Here is a 16,636-nt window from a genome sequence, read left to right as displayed (position 1 = left end):
CTCTTCCCATCTCGTCCCCCGCAAGGCACTTTACTTCAATCTTAACTCAATGGATCAATATACCCAACTAACCCAATCCAATAACTTTAAACAGAGCCTCCAAGGCAGCTGGAATGAGATCTGGCAGAGTCAGGGAATTGTTACTCAATCCAAAATCCCCCATAAGGCCCAAAAACAAAAAAAAAAGAGGGAACTTGAGCTGCACACAAAACTGCATCAAGAAGGTCCTCAAGGCCCCCAAGAGGAAACTCACAACACCTCAATTAAGATGGATAGAGGCGATTTAATGGCTTCGTCAACTCCAGCCTCAATCGCAAATGAAAACGGAATCTGTAAAGGGCGGGATAACATATCATTAAAGGCTAGCTCCACTAAACTGAGCTCTATCATGGTACACCAAAAACAACAACCGGAACTACCAACAGTCGCTTTACTCGGCTTTTCACCACCAACACCGCAGCTCTCAACCGGCAAGACCAAGTCACAACTGAAGGTCCTTAGCGAACCAAAGGAGCTCATTTCTATAGAAGGAATACCAGAAATAAAAAGGAAATGCACTAAACAACCTAAGATATACACAAAATGTTCCTTCTTGAAAGATCCAGGATTAGCAATCTACTCTAAGACTGGATGTATAGAAGGTTTGCAAACTCCTCTCCTACCCAGGGAATCCATCTATGCTCGCTCCGACAGTCACACAAATGACACATCACTGCTTGTAGGGGGGAATAACACACCAGACGATCCACTAGTAATAAAAACATCGCCAGCGATGAGGAGCCTGACAACATCCCCGCAAAAGGTAGACCAAGGAGCAATCAGAAGAGACCATCATAGCTCGGCTAACAAACGTGACACGGACATGGACGCTCACAAAAGAGAGACCATACCAAAAAAGGGCGAATCCGCTGAGGCCGCTAACTCCCCAAATTCCATCATCAAGGAGGAGCCACACCCATTTGAAACCAACAAATTGCACCAGGAAAGTCAGGACAGCCAGGAGAACCAGAATCAGAATCTGCGAAGCCCACCTAAGATAGAGGGCAGCAAGGGAGAAAACAGCGGGAACAGCCAAGACGTGTCGCCTTACCAAATAAGTAGCAATTCCCCAAAGGGGCAACAACACAACACCATAACCCGGGATAGCCTGGGCACCAAGCAAGAAATAACGTCAGAAGAACAACTTCAACTGACTAACATCACTCCTTCACAAATAGAGACCCCATTTAGAACAAAATCAGATTACGGGGGGCAAATAAATGCCCAGAGTGGGACAACCGACCTCAAATCAAAAATGCGTCGTACTCTATCCCACTATAGTGATTTCAACTCCACGACCAGCTCCGCGGAAATCGACATGACATTTATAGCCACACAGGAATGGGAAGATCTAGTCGCCTCTTACAACCTTAGACCAGAGCACACTACTTTACTTGAAGAACTAAACACCTCACCAAGCCAGGGGAATAGCAAAAGCATGGCAAATCCACTATCTGAAATTCCGTGGCTTATAATCATAAATACTCTGCAAACATCGGCCAAAGCACTAGAGTTCCAATCACAAAAAATGGACACACAGTTTATTGTCCTACAATCAATAGCTACTTCAATACTAGGCATTGAGGGGAAGATATCTGAATTAAACGGTCTCATAAAAAGGGGCCAGGAAGCGACTTACACGATCAAATCACCGTCCCAAACATGCTCTTGCGAACTGATACTAGATAAACTAGCCACAATGCCATCCATGCTAGGGGACCTGATGCGAGAAATAAAATCAACAATCCCCCAAATGCAAGATTGTAATGCAACATCAATCTCAAAACAGAAATTACAGGATCCCAAGCCAATAGCGGCCCTGAGAGCAATCACCAACTCAACCGCAGAGAGCTGGGAATCTACTTTAACCCAGCTAAAGGACCCAGGCGTCGAGCCTGTAAACCAAACAGCAACCTCAACTGTCCAGATAGCAGTGAACAAAAAGGCACTCAACAAAATCCGCAGGAAAAAAAGGAAAGGGAGGAAAAAGCTCCCATCAAACGCTAGTCTTTACGCCAAAAAACAGTTCAACCCACAGCTAGAAGAAAGCATAAGCTCTATAGAAGCAACGGAAATGGAGCAATGCTCACACACACCGCAACAAGTGGCACAAGAGAGACCACAAGAGCAGCCAACAAACTCTCTTCATGCCATAGTTCAAAAGACAACTAGAAGCCCAACCCAGAAATCTCAACCGGAAAAAAATAAACAATTACTCGATCACAAAAATTGGGCTCCAAGAGAAACCAACGACCCAATAACCAAGTCTAACTTAACACAAAAAACTATGCCTACTACAAGGATCACTAATATTACAGAATCCACTCAATCATCAAGCAGCACAACTAACAGTAACATAACTGAAACAAGAGTGGACTCCACACCAAGATCCCAACTAAATAACCCAATCCCGAGCAGTCCAAGCCGCCAACCCAAGTCCTACCAAAACAGTCACGTGTGTCTCCAATCGAATCCCAAAAATGCCACAGATCTAGCAAATTCTAGTCTCATCATTTTCGTACCAGAATATACGTCGCTTGGCAGGGATGATATACTGAACAGGGGAAACATCCTTAAACTCCTTCACTCAATAACAAGCCTAGAGAACATCTATTCTTCAGACCTGCTTCAAATTGAATTCATCCCCAGCAACGACTTCTGCCATCAAGAGACAACAAAAACAACTTGGAACACACCCGAGACAGCAAAAAAGATAATGGAAGAAAAAATAATTTTTAAACATTGCGGGATCGACCTACGATTTGTAGAACAACCTCGATACCCGGCACCTTTCTTACTTCCGCCCAGTTCACCGGCACGAAAAAAGACCATCTCTGTGCTAAAAGGTGCAAGGAGCTACTCGCCGACAGCACATCCTAAAGCCGGGAAAATAACGGTCAACCGACAGGAACCCATGCAAAACGACCAAAATTTGCCAATCATCACCCAGAAGTGGACATCGATCCAACGAACCTTCAATACAGCCAACAATTCAAATTGACAAAGGGGACTGAACACCGAGAGCTTTATAGACAAAGCCAAACAAATAAAAATCTGCATCTGGAACATCAACGGTCTGGCAAGTAAAAGACAAGACCCTGAATTCTTACAGTATCTAAATTCATTCGACCTTTTGCTGCTCCAAGAAACCTGGGAGGAAGAATCATTTGAAATTCAAGGGTTCACATCATGTTTTCTCCCAGCTAGCAAAAATTCTACTTTTGGACGCAGATCAGGGGGTCTTGCAATCCTGGCTTCCATAGCCACAATAGGAACAATAAGAACTACAGAATTTTCAATAACTCCACCAAGTGGAATTCTGACGGTAAAAATCTTGCTAACATTACAACACACCCAAGAGGTCACAATAATAAATACCTATATCCATCCAAAACATAAACGAAAGGCAGCCAATGATCTGATAAAGGTATTGAAAAAAATTTCGGAAGAAGACTCCTCCGACCAGATCATAGTCGGAGGCGACTTCAACATGTTTCTCATTTCACAAAACATGACAACAACATCCAGCAAGAACTTAGCGCCGCATGGGGCGTATCAAGACAAAGCATGGCAAAAACCGACAAATCAACAACCAACTCAAAAAAACTATTGCGGCAACTAGAAGACCTCAACCTAAGGGCATTGAATGGGCGTCTTGCCGACGACAATCCACCGGCTCCAACGTTTCATTCTAATAAACAATCCTCCCATCTGGACTACACCTTCACATCCTTAAACATGTTCCCCATGATAACAACATTTAGGATAGGGGTAAACGACCTCAGTGATCACCTCCCCCAAGAAGTCTCTATAAAAGCAAGAGCATTACTAAACGTAGAGCCACATACAGGTCTTGCGATAGACACGACTTCAATCCTAAGGCGACTCCGATGCAATTCCAACAACATCACCATTATAAGCACCGACGTAAAATCTATACACACTCAAACAGCAAAGTGCACAAACACACCATCAGAAGAATGGCAAAATTTCATTCAAAAAGTCATTGCGAAACTATCACAAAAATTGTCAAAGAGGCTTACCCATGCAAAGGGGAACCCAAATAAAACATCACTCTCTCCGGGAATGAAGATCCAAAAACGAATAATAAATCACACATTGAGAAAGATACGGAAAGACACAGACAATAAAGAACTGCAGACAACCTTGAGGGAAGCTAAAAAATCACTAAAACAGAAGAAATGGGAGAAACAGAAAAATAAAAACGATCAACTATGGGCAAAACTATTCCACGAAGCGAATCAAAAAAACAGCTCTAAATTCTGGCGGATGATCAAGGAAATAAAAAATCCAGATCATCCTGGTATAGACTCAAACATCACAAAGGAAGCATGGACAAATTACCTAGTAAGGCATTTTAACAGTGAGGACGCAATCAAAGAGGAAGCGCTAAAAAGCTTGAGAATGGACAATACGACGGAAGGATCAGGCAATTACCAAATGGCCGCTGGTGCCCAAAGAAAAAAAAACAACAAACGTAGTATCCTCCCCTCAAAGTTTGACCTAGACATCTACAAGATTCGGACTCACATGAATCAACCATCGGGCCAGACGACATCAAGAGACAAATAGCGAAAGGAAGACCAACAGGAGCTCCTGGACCCAACGGCATACCACCAATGTTGTATAGAAATGACGTAGGGTTCTGGAGCATCGCACTAACACCTCGATTCAACTACGTAAAAACATCTCAGATACTACCTGAGTCATGGCATGGATCAATAATTAGTCCAATCTATAAACACTCGAATAAAAAAGACCCAAAAAACTATCGTCTGATTGCCTTAATTGATGTAGAAGCAAAATACTTTGCAGGGAACATACTAGAGGAATTAACCTCATGGGCCACAGAAAACTCTGTAATCCCGATCACCCAAACCGGATTCTGCCGGGGTCAAGGACCGATTACAAACATCATGGCCCTGACCCTATTGATGGAATCAGCAAGAGAAAATAACAAATCTTTGTATCTCTCTTTCATCGATTACACTGCTGCGTTCGACCACGTAGATCGCAACATGCTATGGCAAAAACTGGCTAAATGGGGCATACCTGCTCACCTCTTAAACGTACTGATAGCACTTCATTCTAACACCTGGATCAAAATCAAACTAGGCGCAGGCACACACCTCTCAAAACCTATAAAAACAACAAAGGGCCTCAAACAAGGTTGTGTCCTAGCTCCAACACTATTCAATCTCTTCCTAGCCGATTTACCTGGCAAACTAGACAAAAGCTCTTGCCACGCACCAAAGCTAGGGAAGACCACACTATCCAACCTGCTGTACGCAGACGACCTGGTGCTTATCAGCCAGACGCCCATAGGTCTACAGCACCTGCTAAACACTACCCACTCCTTCTCGAAAACAAAACGGCCTGCAAATAAACCTCGCCAAATCTAAAACAATGGCAGTTAACTACAAAAAGAAAAGGGAAAACAACTGGCACATAAATGGAGAACGAATGGAAAATGTAACAACTTACAAATACTTGGGTGTAATACTGGACTCAAAGATATCCTTCAAACCCCAGCTGGATTCTCTGCGAGGCAAGGGAATGGCAACCTCCCTTGCCTTAAAATCTTTAAAGACAAAACTCCCAGATCTGACCGTCTTTCCGCTCCTCCAAGTACTTCGTGCAAAATTGCAACCAACACTCACCTATGGGAGCGAACCCCTTCAAGGGAAGGATGCCACCCTTTTGGACACAGTTATATCGAACTCCTACAGGCTCATCTTTAACCTGCCAAAACACGTTTCCCCCGCACAAATACGACTAGAATTTGGCATCATGAAACAAACTCTAGGAAGACGGTGTGCATATGTCGTTGCTTGGCACAAGATACGCAATGCCGATAAAGATTCCCTAAATTTCAACATTTGGGAAGAGACACTTCGGCACCAAAAATCACCAGTGAGGAAGTACTTAATTGATTCTCTTGAAGTGCTGGGTCTGTCCAACTTGTGGGGAATTCCGACAGACCACGTGACATTTAAAAAAACAGCCAAAAAAGTAGCAAGACTTATCTCCACAATCGAAGATAAGGATGCCCTGACAAAAAAAGCACACGGCTGGATAATCCTTAATGATTATGGAACTATGCAACCACAGGCATACCTCAATGTTGGCATGAACCTAAAAAAGAAAGAAACATTTTTAAAACTGCGCTTGGGCGTAATCCCCGTATTTCCTCATTTACCACCTTGGATAAGGAAAAATCTTCAACCACAATGCCGCCTGTGTAAAGCCGGAAAGGAAGACATTGTCCACGCGGTGTGCATCTACCCCAAATTGAAAGATCTGAGATGCAAACTCTTGCGAGACTCCTTTAAGACTCACGGTGTCCGGACATGCAGACAGGCAGTCAAACTTTGTTTTAACCCCAGCAAAATAAAATTAAACTGTCAGGTTGTAAAAATTTTTGAACTTGCTGGGGTCAGATATACGAGAGCCTGAGGACTGTTGTTTTTTAATAATGGGAAACCACAATCTGAATCACCCTGGTAAACTCACGGGACAGAGAGAACTTTTAAACATTTACATGTTAACTGACTTTTCTATTTTTTTAATCTTTTTTTACAACGATCTTATCCGATTTGTAAAGATTTTAATTAATCATGCACAAATAAATTACTTACTTACTTACTTACTTATGCCCAAAAATAGACTTAATGATGCACGCTGCACTAGAAAAAACTGTTTGAGATGGTACATTATGGACCAGATCTACTAATCCTTAAGTTTGCATTGCATCATGCAAAGTGAAACAATCAAATGCAAAGGCTTAAATAAGATTTACAAAGCCACCAAATGGCGTGACCTTGTAATGAAAGTAATGCAACGGGTGACTTTGTAATGAAATGTAATGCAGCGGGTGACTTTGTAATGAAATGTAATGCAACGCAGAAGATTGCACTGCTTTATGTTACCTTTTGTAGTGGTAGGCATTCCATCGGTCAAGCATGGGTGTTCCTGTTCATCCATCCATGGAATTTCAAACAATCCCTGATTTCCTGAAATAAGCACACTGGGAAATGAACCAAAATTGTACACCGCGCCGACCACAATAAAACAAGAATAAATATATTCTACTTGTTCTTTCTTCCGTGCATATGTGCTGCATTTTTCAGCACACATACAAAGAGTAATAAGCATCTAAGGATTATTTCGTGCAGAAATTGATCCATTCCTGTACAAAAACAGCCCTGCCATAATGAAGGCACCCTTGCACAGTGATGGAAGGATACCTGGTTTGACCCTTGGCAGCCTCAAGTGTGCCAGAGCAGGAAGAGAGCTGAAAAGCTCAATTTCTTAGTAGATATGGCGTTGTTCAACTCACTCCCATTCATGCAACGCAGCACAGCAACTTTGATGCTGCCCTGCTTGCATTAACGTTTAGCCAATATAAACCTAAGTGTGCAAGTGGCCATTTGGACTTGAGTACTTGGACTTGGAGCTCCTCAGCCTCCAACAGGCAAATGCAACAAAATAATTGCCAAAATAGAGCTCCTTAAATACCTGCAGCATAGCACAGTGACAATGTGAAAAATCCATTTAAATAATTGAGAAAAATATCAATATTTTACAACACACTGGGTCTTAAAGACAAAAACGACACAATATAGACAGAAAATGGACAAAAAACGAAGGAAAAGGGTTCTAGTTCTCTAGGCCAGGTGTTTACTACCACAAATTACCCATTGCCCTTACACTCTTATCAATAAATCCCCACGTAGGCCTTCCTTCATCTCCTGGTCTAAGCACCAGCCATCCAGCGACAAGCAATCAAAAAAATCCCAAAGTGAAAAAAGGTTAGTGGGGCCTGTCGGGAAACAACCATTACAATTCAGTCTTAACCACGCAATACCTTTACCACGCAGTAATTACCACGAATAAGTCATAATCACATATGTCACTACCACGCAGAAGTCTTTACCACTCATGTCACCACCACACATGCCATTACCACGCAATATAGACATATACACTTACCACGCATGCCTTTGCCACACATTATTGGGTATGTATATAGGTAAGTATATAGCTAAGTATATATCGCTAAGTATATGATATGTTTATTCATAGAATGGTAATATTGATTAAATACCTAAGGCTTAATGTTAAAGCGTTATTACATATGATTTTAAGTAATAGTAATATGTATTTAAAATATTTTTAGGACTGTAACAGGAACCATAGGAGACGGGTTGCAAGGGATGTGGGGGTAGAGGGTAGGGCAGTGTATTAATGCTCAGTTATTAACTTTAATACTTGAGTATTCATATTTAAACATTATAATATATGATATTTATTTATAATGTGCTTTATTCAAAATATTTCCATGATTGTAACACACACATTTAGGGACGGGAAACAACAGATATAGGACTATTAGGTGGGGAAGAGTATTACTACTCGTATATTAATTGTAATACTTAAGTATTCATTTTTACACATTATAATATATGGAATGTAATCATAATATTATTTGATTAAAATATTTCCTGGACTGAAACACAAACCGTCAGGGAAGGGATCCATGGGATGTGAGGGTATAGAATGGGGAATTGAATAAATACTCAGATATTATTTTAATAATTGAGTATTCATATATGAACATTATGAAATATGATCTTTAATTATAATGTACTTTGTTAATATTTCTAGGCCTGCAACACAAACCTTTAGGGATGGGAAGCAACATATATAGGGGTTTTGGGTGGAAAATATATTAATACACAGGTATTAATATTGATACGTGAGTACTAATCTTTAAACATAATAATATATATTTACTTATAATACACATTAATTAAAATATTTATAGGACTGTAACATACAACTTTAGAAACATGATGCAAGAAATATAGGGATACTGGCTGAGAGAGTGTACTAATACTCAGGCATTACTTTTAGTACTTGAGTATTATTTCTTTTAACATTACAATACATTTCATTTAACTATAATGTACTTTCATTACAATATTTCTGGAACTTTGACACACATCTTTAGGGACAGGATGTAAGGGATATAGGGGCATTGGGTGGGGAACTGTATTAATACTCAGGTATTACTTATAACACTTGAGTATAAAAAAAATAACATTATATTATATGGTATTTAATCACAATATTATTCAATTAAAATATTTCTAACACAAACCTTTAGGGGTGGGATGCAAGAGATATAGGGATATTGGGTGGGGAGGTCTATTAATGCTCAGGTATTAATTATAATACTTTTTTATTTTTATTTTTATTTTATTTTTGTAGAGCAGAGCAAAATACATTACATCATTATAGTAAAATTGATCGTCAGGAATAAAACAAATCGACAATTTACAGTACTACAACTTTGAAATCGAAATACTTTAAAAGACACAGCGGAAGTCCGGCAGAGCCATATAATCGTTTAAGACTACCACATGTTCTGGCTATCAAACGCAGAAAATAATTTTCCCCTAAGGTGCTAAAGTGCTTTGAATACAATCTACGTCTTGGTGAGCATAGTTACAAACACTGTTTACATTAAAGTGCAATGAGCTGAGATGCTAGATTTCTATCGTTGTTTCCCAATTACAAGAAGAGCTTCCAGACAGTTATAGACTTATTTTTGGAAAACAACATTAAAGTACAATTGTACCTTCCCTCAAATATAGGACCATAAAGTGAAATGTGCATAATTACCAACAGTGTTACCATTATTACATCCTCAAGATTCCCACTAAATAAAAACCTTAATCGCTTCTTCTCATGATCATAACGTGCTATCTAGCAAACAACGAGATAAATCCATCAATAAGTGTTAAAAACCTTCTACCTATACTAAAAATGGCGCTATTAAACTGCAATCATACCTTCCCTTAAATATCAGGGTATAAAGTGCAATGTGCTAAAGTGCTAAGTTTCTGTCATTGTTTCCCAATTGTCAAAAAACCTCCAAACCGCTGCAAACTTTTTTGTTGCCCCGACCCTCTTAGCATAAGCTTCTTCAAACCTCCTTATCCTTTGTATTTTGTTCAACCATTTAGGATAGGATGGTACCTCTTCAGATTTCCAATTTTGGTGAATTAAAGAACAAGCTACTATGGAGCAAATTGCAATGTATGTCCCTTCTACTTTGGTCAAATCTGGCCTCACTTTAGAGAAACCGAAAAGTGCAACTTCTGCCTCGGGGTCGAGCTTCTTTTTAATTGCCTGGCTTATTGCCCAGAAGATCTTACACCCAACAACTTCAAGCTTTGGACATGTAAAAAATATATGGAGCCAGTCTTCCTCACCTTGAGCCTGGCATCGAAAACATTTATTGTCCACTTCCGCATGACTTTTATTTAGCGTTTTTGGAGTGTAATAGGCCAGCCACCGAGACAAAAAGTCCATCCTTTTAAAATTGGCTGCTCTTAAGGCCTTACTTCCTACCTGGGCTATTGAATGCCATTCCTGGTGAGAGAAGGAGCAATTAGTTTCCCGGGTTATTTTTCCCAGAAATTCCTCAACCAGGGGGAGCGCCTTGCATTTTCTCAACAGAGAGTGCCAATTTCCTACCCCCTTTAATTTTGCTTTATATAAAGCATTAACCTGATTAGTTGGCATGTCACTTGACAGTTATTTGTTTATAACATTTACGATCTGCAAATACTCCAAAAACCCAGGCTTGTTTCGATTGCCAAATCTACTTTGAACCTCATGCCAGGAGATCACTGTTTTAGAGATTAAAAAATGGCCCAAGCCCTCGAAGCCACTATCCTTCCATCTTTTAAGCCGGCTGAAATGAATTTGCAGACTGAAAGTTTTACATTCCTATAGCTTCAGAAAAATAAACCCTGAGGAGTCAGCTTGTTTAAAAAAAGACTGCAATCTATCAGAATGGTCTCGAATTGTCTTGTAATGGAACTTTTTCGGTAGTTTGGATGTTTTTAAAAAGATTGGGATTTGTGTGCCAGACTCACGAATCATCCTTTCAAGCAAAAATATGTCTAACCGACCATTAGGTTCCAGTAAACGTGCTGTAAGGTCTAATATAGCTGCCTCATAATAAATTCAGATATTTGGTAAGGCTAAACCCCCCTGATTTATTTCCAACTGCAATATGGGCAATTTGACCCTGGAGGCCTTCTTATTCCACATGAATTCCCTGAACATGGAGTCCATTTATTTAAAATATTTGGAATTAATTTTCAAGGGTACATTTATAAAAAGAAATATTAATAGGGGAAGAATAGACATTTTTTAAAGTGCTACACGGCCAATCAGAGTTAAGGGTAGAAGGGTCCACTTATCCAGTAGGGCTTTCATTTTATTCCGCATAGCTAGGTAATTCAGTCTAAATGATTGTTCTACTTGATTAGAGACGTACATACCCAGATATCTGATCGGTTCTTTTTTCAGTGCCTGGATTTTTAGATTAGGGGGTAAAAATTAACCCTGGGCGTAGTTCGCGAAGTAGCACTTCGCGAAGCTACGCAAAGTGCAGTTCGCACTACGCGAGCTACGCGTAGCACTTCGCGAACTGCGTAGTACCTTGTTCGCACTGTGCCAGATGTCGTTTTCAATGATTCCTCAGTGCGGACAAGCAACCGGCACTGTGCAATCATTGAAAATGGTATCTTGCACAGTGCGAGCTGTAGTTTTCTGCTGCTCGAGTAGATTTTTACTCGAGCGGCAGCTTTCTCAACGCGAACTGGTAGTTTCTCATCGCGAGCAGTCGCGAGCGTATACGCGACCACTCGCAATGAGAAACCTGACCTCCTCGCGTTGGGAATCTCGCCGGGAGGTTTATTTTCCATGCTCGCGATCGCCAACTTGATGTTGCTGATCACGAACAAGGAAAAAGTCTCGCCGGGATGTCATTTTGCTTGCTCGCGGTCGCCAACTTGACGTTGAGGACCGCAAGCAAGCAAAAAATGACCGCCGCACTTCGCAACACTGTGCTACGCAGGTTCGCACTGTGCTACGTGCAGTTCGCGTAGTGCGAAGTAGCGCGAACTTCGCAAACTACGTAGCGTAGTGCTTTGCCCAGGCTTAGTAAAAATTGCAATCAGCATTTAGTGTTAAAATCGCAGTCTTATTTTGATTTATTTTGTATCCCCCTATTTGTTTGAATTTACTGAATCCTTCCAAAACTTGTTCCAAATTCTGTTTGTCCGGACATAGATACAAAATGATGTCGTCAGCGAAAAGATATAATTTTGCCATCCCTTCAATTGGAGCTCTAATCTGGGGGTTTCTGCAGATTCTAAAAGCCAAGGGTTCGATAAAAAAGGTGAACAGTATAGACAACATCGGACAACCTTGACTGGTCCCATGATTTATATCCACTACCCCTATTGAGTCTCCAATTACTATAACCTGAACTTGGGCCCCTTGTTAGATATTTCTCAACATGCTTGTAATTTGGACCGGGATGCCAAATTTTCCTAAACCATCAAAAAGTGCATCCCAGTTGACCAAGTCGAACGCCTTTTCGGCGTCGACCATCGTAATAAGGGTTGGTATTTATTATTAGTCGCGTAATCAAGGACCTGAATTAAAAACCCAGTATTAGTGAACATAGACCTCCCAGCAACAAACCCGTTCTGATCATGGTGGATTAGAGCCTGTGCCATGGGGGTAAAACGTTGTGACCAGACTTTCATTCACATTATAAAATCTGCATTAAGGAGACTAATTGGCCTGTATTACTTGATATCTTTACCGTTTTCCCCTTTTTCACAAAGCTGACCAGTAGGGACTCCTAGAAACTTGGAGTAACACTGCCTCCCTGTTTGATATTATTAAACAGTTTTGCCAAGAAGGGGGTCAGATCCTTGGAAAAGGTTTTATAAAATTCATTTGGGAGCCCATCGGCTCCACAGGCTTTTTCCCCTGGAATAGATTTTACCACGTTTATAATTTCTAGTTCAGATATGTCGAGCTGGAGCTGTTCCGCTAATGGCCCTGAGAGAGTAGGAAGATTTGCCTCCTCAAAATAGTTAATAATTTGATCCGCTCCTGCTTCATATCTGGTAGTGCATAGCTGCGAGTAATGCTCTAAGAAAACTCGGGCTATGTCCTCTTTGTCAATTGAAGAGGCTCTGGTCTTGGGGTCAATAATTTCAGAGATCATGGCTGCTTCCTGATTAGTTTTGGTTGTTCCGTCAAGCATTTTGCCCACCGTTTGACTCTCCTCATACACTTACTGTTGATATGTTTTGGAGCTGACTGTCTCTTCAATTGTGAAAAACTCCTTCAATTCATACTTCGCCCTTTCTAGCTGCACTCTAGCATCCCCCGTCCCAAAGGACTGTGTATTTCTTATACTTGTTGCGTTTGCTACTGCCAGCCGGAGTTTAATGATCTTTTCTCTCCTTTGTTTAGCCTGGGCGGCTGTGAGCGCAATCATCTGCCCACGAGGGGCTGCCTTAAACCCTCCCCAAATTGAAAAGATTCCTGCCGTTTTATCATTTATCCTGAAGAATTCTGCTATCCACTCTTTTGTAATGGCCACCCATTGAGGATCCTGCAGGAGGAGACGATCCATCTGCCACCTGGATCTTAACCTCCTGCATTCCTCAATCTCCACTTCGAGTTTAATAAGGGAGTGGTCAGAAAATGGATTTACCCCTATTTTAATACTTGTATAGCCCAAAGATTGAGATATTAAAAAGAAGTCAATTCGGGAAGCCGTATGAAATTGATTGGAGTAGCAGGAAAATTCAAGCTTGGTTGGATTGACGTTGAAGCCAGGGGTCCATCAAAATATGTTCCTGTCTTAGTACCTCTACCACTTTTTTAGTTTTGGGTTTCAGATCTTTTTTGTTTTTATTCAAAGTATCTTTCTTTAGATCTTGAATAAAATTAAATTCGCCACCCAAGATTATCTTTCCCAGTGCCCCCCTAAGTATCTCGCTAATTTTGAGTAGGGCTGTAGTGTCATCTACAATTGGACCGTAATAGTTAATAAAGTTTAATATCGTGCCATTTAATTTGGCCTCGACCCAGATCCACCTGCCCTGGGGATCTCTCCGAATTTGACGAAATTCCCAAGGAAGACCTCTGCAGAAATACATAGCTACTCCTCTTTTAGCGAGACCCGCTGAGGCAAAAAAGGCATGAGAGTACAATCTGGGAAGGAATAGCTTTGGGGAATTGGTTTTCAAATGAGTTTCCTGCAAAAATAAAACTTAGTGTGAGAAGGAAGCTAACCACCTAATTAATGCTCCATAGTTTTGCTTGTTTAATATCCCGTTGACATTAACTGAGATAATACAGCACTTAATTATCATTATCTTAAGTATAATACTTGATATTAATTACCAACGACAAATTAAATAATGAGAAATTATAGTAAAAAAATAAAGCATAGTGGAATTAATCTGTAAAATCCCTAAAATGTTTTCTAAATATTGAATGACATAAAAAATCATTTTCAGAGATTAAAAACAATTTAAATAATTATAATGTAAAAAACAAATACACTCAATGAGCCTAATTACGATGTCGGGCGTATTGGTCTGGAACCGCCCGAGCTTAGGTCGGCAGTTCTGACCACAGGATTGCAATTACGATGCGCAAACATGCGTTTAACAATGCAAGCTGGCAAAAAAGCAGGCGAAAAACGCCCACAGCACAAGCTTCCATTGCAAAATGGATGCTCTGAAACATCCCTACACTGTGTGGCAGGCACCTCATGGTTCCTGTCACACAGTGCAGTTATATTTAGGGGGGCACCATAGGTGCCTCTCAGTCGGCATAGCGGAGGGCCAGGGGGAAAGGGTGCCCTACTATGGACTCCCAAATTCACATTTCGCATGGCAGGCATCATAATTCTGACAGAGGAGTCAAGCCTGTCTCCGCCTTCATTAGGGGATTATGGTGCCTTCTGAAACACCAATGGGCTCCTCGAGCCCATCGGAAGTGCCACGGATGGTCCCTCTGCCCAATACTCCGCCCACCGCATCATAATGTGGCATGCAGACCACAGGGGCAGATGTTGGTGGGATCGACACCGAAGTGTCATCAGTGTTGGTCCCAGCAACATCATAATCAGCCCCAACATTTTTAACATTTAAAATATTTATTTAGAAATAACGTAAAAATATCAAAAATATTTGATTAAATTGTAAAAAACATAATTTATGTTTCATAAATAAACCATATTATTTTGCAAACCATAATTCATTAAATTATAAAAAAAAAAATAAGTGTTATTCTACGCTTTTCTATAGACTTTAATATGGAAAAATATCCTTATAACTTTCAGGCTGGATGTTCGCGGCTGTGCGTCTGTTTCCACTGTAGGTGGAGCTTTACAGTCAATAATGGAAGCAAGAAAGAGCTGCGGTCAGGTAAGAACAATTCACTTCACATTTGTGTACATAGACCTGGCTAAGTTTATTGTAAGGAGAGAGGGGGGAAATGTAGATGCTATACAGTATAGTATTTTATGCTTTTGCTGTTTTTACCACTTTAATATTCCCATGCAGGTTGTGTTTGTATGCCCAAGTGGGACTTTTTTTTTTTTCAAAGTTGGTTTAAAAAAGTTACAGAAAATAATTATTAGTTTTTTAAACCTATTAAAAATAAGGAAACATTTTTAATTTTTAAACACGTAGGTGACTTTTCCGGACAAAGACCACATTGTTGGTGGAGAAACTAGGGAGTTGTTGATGGAGTACTACTGTTTTTTTTCCGGGGAGTTCGCTTTGGAGAATGGATTTTTTTTAAACATTGTTTTTCTTCAGGTCTTTTTTTCTAGCGTGGATGGATTATTACGGTATTTTAGGGGGAATTTTATTTTGGAAAATTAATTTTACTTTTTGCTGTGCAAAGTTTTTTTTTTTTTACAAAAAAGGATTTATCGGGAGCTTGCTTTTTCTTTGGGTGTTGGTTTCCCTGTTTGTGTTATTGGAGTTCTGAAGACTGTTGGTGACAGGTGGTTTGAAAAATCATCAAGAGTTGAAGAAAGAAGACAACAACACGTAGGAACTTCAAAATTCCTTAAATTATTGTTTCTTTAAATGGCAATTTTATTAGAAACTGTTCTCAAAATAGCAAAGTAATTTTACAGGTTGTTAGTGTGTTAGAACTGTAGGATGAATGCAATATTGTCCAGGCAGTCTGAAGCTACCATCAATAGGAATTGATGGATTTTAGCCAATAGTCATTCAGATATTTATTTTCTTACTTTTTGAAACACAAGTTCCAAGAAATGATACATGTTAAGATGCGTTCTGCCAATTGATTGGTTGAAGCAATTATGCCATCCTTCTATGGCATTGTTTGTTTGCCATTGCACCTCCCTCTAAGCAGGTGGCAAATCAGTCCACCAGTCAATGCTAAACCTTGGCTTCCTCCTGTGACCCGGCCTGCTTAGATGGCCAACCATGTGTCCTCAAAGTAATTTAGCAGTGGTGCCAATGTATCCTCATTTTGGGTAAAACAGTCTGATTCTGTAATTGGTGTGTAGAATTCATCTATACACTCAGGAGAAACAGAGCTGTTAGCTTTTTTTAACTCATAATGCAGTTTACTATTTGACATGTAATCCTTAGCTAAGGATGTTTTTTTGATTTTTCATCAATATTCCTAGAAAAAG

This window comes from Triturus cristatus, chromosome 3_1, assembly GCF_964204655.1.
Source record: "Triturus cristatus chromosome 3_1, aTriCri1.1, whole genome shotgun sequence".
NCBI lineage: Eukaryota > Metazoa > Chordata > Amphibia > Caudata > Salamandridae > Triturus > Triturus cristatus.
The sequence above is the reverse complement of the archived record's forward strand: the minus strand, read 5'-3'. Positions refer to the sequence as shown.